Genomic DNA, 6,878 nt, shown 5'->3' with positions numbered 1-6,878 from the left:
AATTCACCCCCAAGCTTTGTTATTTTCAAAAATACAAATACAACCTTAGGCTGTATCTCGGAAAATAATACAAATACTCCCAAAAGGTGTGTTATTTTAAAAAATACAAATACAACCCTTAGCTGTGTCTCGGAAAATAATACAAATACACACCCAAGCTGTGTTATTTTCAAAAACACAAATACAACCGTTAGCTGTATCTCGGAAAATAATACAAATACACCCCCAAGTTGTGTAATTTTCAAAAATAAAAATACAACCCTTAGATGTATCTCGGAAAATAATACAAATACACACCCAAGCTCTGTTATTTTCAAAAATACAAATACAACCCTTAGCTGTATCTCGAAAAATAATACATATACACCCCCAAGCTGTGTTATTTTCAAAAATACAAACACAGCCCTTAGCTGTATCTCGGAAAATAATACAAGTACACCCCCAAGCTCGGTTATTTTAAAAAACACAATTACAACCCTTAGCTGTATCTCAGAAAATAATACAAATACACCCCAAGCTGTGTTATTTTCAAAAGTGCAAATACAGCCCTTAGCTGTATATCGGAAAATAATACAAATACACCCCCAAGCTGTGTTATTTTCAAAAATACAAATACAAAACTTTTCTGTATCTTGGAAAATAATACAAATACAAACCCAAGCTGTGTTATTTTCAAAAATACAAACACAACCTATAGATGTATCTCGGAAAATAATACAAATACACGCCCAAGCTGTGTTATGTTCACAAATACAAATACAACCATGAGCTGTAACTCGGAAAATAATACAAATACACCCCCAAGCTCTGTTATTTTCAAAAATACATATACATCCCTGAGCTGTATCTCGGAAAATAATACAAAAACACCCCCAAGCTGTGTTATTTTCAAAAATACAAATACAACCCTTAGCTGTATCTCGGAAAATAATACAAATACACCACGAAGCTCTGTTATTTTCAAAAATACAAATACAACCCTTAGCTATATCTCGGAAAATAATACAAATACACCCCCAAACTCCGTTAATTACAAAAATACAAATACAACCCACAGCTGTATCTCGGAAAATAACACAAATACAAACCCAAGCTGTGTTATTTTCAAAAATACAAATACAGCCCTTATCTGTATCTCAGAAAATAATACAAATACATCCCCAAGCTCGTTTATTTTCAAAAATACAGATACAACCCTTAGCTGTATCTCGGAAAATAATACAAATACACCCCCAAGCTGTGTTATTTTCGAAAATACAAATACAACCCATAGCTGTATCTTGAAAAACAATACAAATACACCCTCAAGCTGTGTTATTTTCAAAAATACAAATACAACCCTGAGCTGTATCTCGGAAAATAATACAAATACACCCACAAGCTGTGTTATTTTCAAAAATACAAATACAACCCATAGCAGTATCTCGGAAAATAATACAAATACACACCCAAGCTGTGTTATTTTGAAAAATACAAATACAACCCTTAGCTGTATCTCGGAAAATAATACAAATACACCCCCAAGCTGTGTTATTTTCAAAAATACAAATACAACTCTTACCTGTATCTCGGAAAATAATACAAATACACCCCCAAGCGGTGTTATTTTCCAAAATACAAATAAAACAATGAGCTGTATCTCGGTTAACAATAGAAATACACCCCCAAGCTGTGTTATTTGCAAAAATACAAATACAACCCATAGCTGTATCTCGGAAATCAATACAATTACACCCCCAAGCTGTGTTATTTTCAAAAATACAAATACAATCCTTAGCTGTATCTCAGAAAATAATACAAATACACCACCAAGCTGTGTTATTTTCAAAGATACAAATACAACCATAAGCTGTAACTCAGAAAATAATACATATACACCCACATGCTGTGTTATTTTCAACAATACAAATACAACCCTGAGCTGTATCTCGGAAAATAATACAAATAAACACCCAAGCTGTGTTATTTGCAAAAATACATATACAACCGATAGCTGTATCTCGGAAAATAATACAAATACAACCACAAGATATGTTATTTTCAAAAATGCAAATACAACCCTTAGCTGTATCTTTGAAAATAATACAAATGCACCCCCAAGCTCTGTTATTTTCAAAAATACAATTACAACCCTTAGCTCTATCTCGAAAAATAATACATATACACCCCCAAGCTGTGTTATTTTCAAAAATACAAATACAGCCCTTAGCTCTATCTTGGAAAATAATACAAATACACCGCCAAGCTCGGTTATTTTAAAGAATACAATTACAACCCTTAGCTGTATCTCAGAAAATAATACAAATACACCCCAAGCTGTGTTATTTTCAAAAATACAAATAGAACCCTTAGCTGTATCTAGGAATATAATACAAATACAATTACAAACTGTGTTTTTTCCCAAAATACAGATAAAACCCTTAGATGTATCTCAGAAAATAATACAAATACACCCCCAAGCTGTGTTATTTTCAAAAATACAAATACAACCCTGAGCTGTATCTCGGAAAATAATACAAATACACCCACAAGCTGTGTTATTTTCAAAAATACAAATACAACCCATAGCAGTATCTCGGAATATAATGCAAATACACACCCAAGCTGTGTTATTTTCAAAAATACAAATACAACCCTTAGCTGTATCTCAGAAAATAATACAAATACACCCCCAAGCTGTGTTATTTTCAAAAATACAAATACAACTCTTAGCTGTATCTCGGATAATAATACAAATACACACCAAGCTGTGTTATTTTCCAAAATACAAATAAAACCCTGAGCTGTATCTCGGTTAATAATAGAAATACACCCCCAAGCTCTGTTATTTTCAAAAATACAAATACAACCCTTAGCTATATACGGAAAATAATACAAATACACCACCAAGCTGTGTTATTTTCAAAGATACAAATATAACCCTGAGCTGTAACTCGGAAAATAATACAAATACACCCCCAAGCTGTGATATTTTCAAAAATACAAATACAACCCTTAGCTGTATCTCGGAAAATAATACAAATACACCACCAAGCCGTGTTATTTACAAAGAAACAAATACATCCCTGAGCTATAACTCGGAAAATAATACAAATACACCCCCAAGCTCTGTTATTTTCTAAAATACAAATACAACCCTTAGCTGTATCCAGGAAAATAATACAAATACACCCCCAAGCAGTGTTATTTTCAAAAATACAAATACAACCGATAGCTGTATCTCAGAAAATAATACAAGTACACACACAAGATATGTTATTTTCAAAAACGGAAATAAAACCCTTAGCTGTATCTTTGAAAATAATACAAATACAAACCCAACTGTGTTATTTTCAAAACTACAAATACAACACTTAGCTGTATCTCGGAAAATAATACAAATACACCCAAAAGCTGTGTTATTTTCAAAAATACAAATAATACCCTTTGCTGTGTCTCGGAAAATAATACAAATACACCCCCAGGCCGTGTTATTTTCAAAAATACAAATACAACCCTTAGCTGTATCTCGGAAAATAATACAAATACACCCCCAAGTTGTGTAATTTTCAAAAATACAAATACAACCCTTAGCTGTATCTCGGAAAATAATACAAAAACACCCCCAAGCTGTGTTATTTTCAAAACTACAAATACAACCCTTAGCTGAATCTCAGAAAATAATAAAAAATACTCCCCCAATCTCTTTTATTTTCAGTAATACAAATACAACCCTTTGCTGTATCTCGGAAAATAATACAAAAACACCCCCAAGCTGTGTTATTTTCAAAAATAAAAATACAACCCTTAGCTGTATCTCGGAAAATAATACAAATACACCCCCAAGGTGTGTAATTTTCAAAAAGAAATATACAACCCATAGCTGTATCTTGGAAAATAATACAAATACACCCCCAAGCTGTGTTATTTTCAAAAATACAAATAAAACCCTGAGCTGTATCTCGGATAATATTACAAATACACACCCAAGCTGTGTTATTTTCAAAAATACAAATACAACCCATAGCTGTATCTCGGAAAATAATACAAATACACCCCCAAGCTGTGTTATTTTCAAAAATACAAATACAAACCAGAGCAGTATCTCGGAAAATAATACAAATACACACCCAATCTGTGTTATTTTCAAAAATACAAATACAACCCTTAGCTGTATCTCGGAAAATAATACTTATACATCCCCAAGCTCTGTTATATTCAAAAATACAAATACAACCCTTAGCTGTATCTCAGAAAATAATACAAATACACACCAAAGCTGCGATATTTTCAAAAATACAAAAACAAACCTTAGCTGTATCTCGGAAAATAATAAAAATACAACCACAAGCTGCGTTATTTTCAAAAATACAAATACAACCCAGAGCTGTATCTGGGAAAATAATACAAATACACCCCAAGGGTGTGTAATTTTCAAAAACAAAAATACAACCCATAGCTGTATCTTGGAAAATAATACAAATACACCCCCAAGCTGTGTTATTTTCAAAAATACAAATACAACCCTTAGCTGTATCTCAGAAAATAATACAAATACACCCGCAATTTGTGTTATTTTCAAAAATACAAATACAGCCCTTAGCTGTATATCGGAAAATAATACAAATACACCCCCAAGCCTTGTTATTTTCCAAAATACAAATACAAAACTTTTCTGTATCTTGGAAAATAATACAAATACAAACCCAAGCTGTGTTATTTTCAAAAATACAAACACAACCTATAGATGTATCTCGGAAAATAATACAAAAACACGCCCAAGCTGTGTTACTTTCAAAAATACAAATACAACCCTGAGCTGTAACTCGGAAAATAATAAAAATACACCCCCAAGCTCTGTTATTTTCAAAAATACATATACATCCCTGAGCTGTATCTCGGAAAATAATACAAAAACACCCCCAAGCTGTGTTATTTTCAAAAATACAAATACAACCCTTAGCTGTATCTCGGAAAATAATACAAATACACCACGAAGCTCTGTTATTTTCAAAAATACAAATACAACCCTTAGCTGTATCTCGGAAAATAATACAAATACACCCCCAAACTCCGTTAATTACAAAAATACAAATACAACCCACAGCTGTATCTCGGAAAATAACACAAATACAAACCCATGCTGTGTTATTTTCAAAAATACAAATACAGCCCTTAGCTGTATCTCAGAAAATAATACAAATACATCCCCAAGCTGTGTTATTTTCAAAAATACAAATACAACCCTTAGCTGTATCTCGGAAAATAATACAAATACACCCCCAAGCAGTGTTATTTTCAAAAACATAAATACAACCGATAGCTGTATCACAGAAAATAATACAAGTACACCCACAAGATATGTTATTTTCAAAAACGGAAATACAACCCTTAGCTGTATCTTTGAAAATAATACAAATACACCCCCAAGCTGTGTTATTTTCAAAAATACAAATACAACCCTTAGCTCTATCTCGGAAAATAATACAAATACACCCCCAAGCCGTGTTATTTTCAAAAATACAAATACAACCGTTAGCTGTATCTCAGATAATAATACAAATACACCCCCAAGTTGTGTAATTTTCAAAAATACAAATAAATCCCTTAGCTGAATCTCGGAAAATAATACAAAAACACCCCCAAGCTGTGTTATTTTCAAAAATACAAATACAACCCTTAGCTGCATCTCAGAAAATAATAAAAAATACACCCTCAATCTCTGCTATTTTCAGTAATACAAATACAACCCTTAGCTATATCTCGGAAAATAATACAAAAACACCCCCAAGCTGTGTTATTTTCAAAAATAAACATACAACCCTTAGCAGTATCTCGGAAAATAATACAAATACACTCCCAAGATGTGTGATTTTCAAAAATACAAATACAACCCTTAGCTGTATCTCGGAAAATAATACAGATACACCACCAAGCTCTGTTATTTTCAAAAATACAAATACAACCGTTAGCTGTATCTCAGAAAATAATACAAATACACAACAAAGCTGCGATATTTTAAAAAATACAAAAACAAACCTTAGCTTTATCTCGGAAAATAATAAAAATACAACCACAAGCTGCGTTATTTTCAAAAATACAAATACAACCCAGAGCTGTGTCTGGGAAAATAATACAAATACACCCCCAAGGTTTGTAATTTTCAAAAACAAAAATACAACCCATAGCTGTATCTTGGAAAATAATACAAATACACCCCCAAGCTTTGTTATTTGCAAAAATACGAATACAACCCTGAGCTGTATTTCGGATAATAATACAAATACACCCCCAAGCTGGGTTATTTTCAAAAATACAAATACAACCCTTAGCTGTATCTCGGAAAATAATACAAATACACCACCAAGCTGTGTTATTTTCAAAGATACAAATACAACCCTAAGCTGTAACTCGGAAAATAATACATATACACCACCAAGCTGTGTTATTTTCAAAAATACAAATACAACACTGAGCTGTAACTCCGAAAATAATACAAATAAACACCCAAGCTGTGTTATTTTCAAAAATAAATATACAATTGATAGCTGTATCTCGGAAAATAATACAAGTACAACCACAAGATATGTTATTTTCAAAAATGCAAATACAACAATTAGCTGTATCTTTGAAAATAATACAAATACACCCCCAAGCTTTGTTATTTTCAAAAATACAAAAAAATCCTTTAGCTGTATCTCGGAAAATAATACAAATACACCCAAAAGCTGTGTTATTTTCAAAAATACAAATACAACCCTTAGCTGTGTCTCAGAAAATAATACAAACACACCCCCATGCTGTGTTATTTTCAAAAATACAAATACAACAGTTAGCTGTATCTCGGAAAATAATACAAATACACCCCCAAGTTGTGTAATTTTCAAAAATAAAAATAC

This window comes from Saimiri boliviensis, chromosome 7, assembly GCF_048565385.1.
Source record: "Saimiri boliviensis isolate mSaiBol1 chromosome 7, mSaiBol1.pri, whole genome shotgun sequence".
Taxonomy (NCBI): domain Eukaryota; kingdom Metazoa; phylum Chordata; class Mammalia; order Primates; family Cebidae; genus Saimiri; species Saimiri boliviensis.
The sequence above is the reverse complement of the archived record's forward strand: the minus strand, read 5'-3'. Positions refer to the sequence as shown.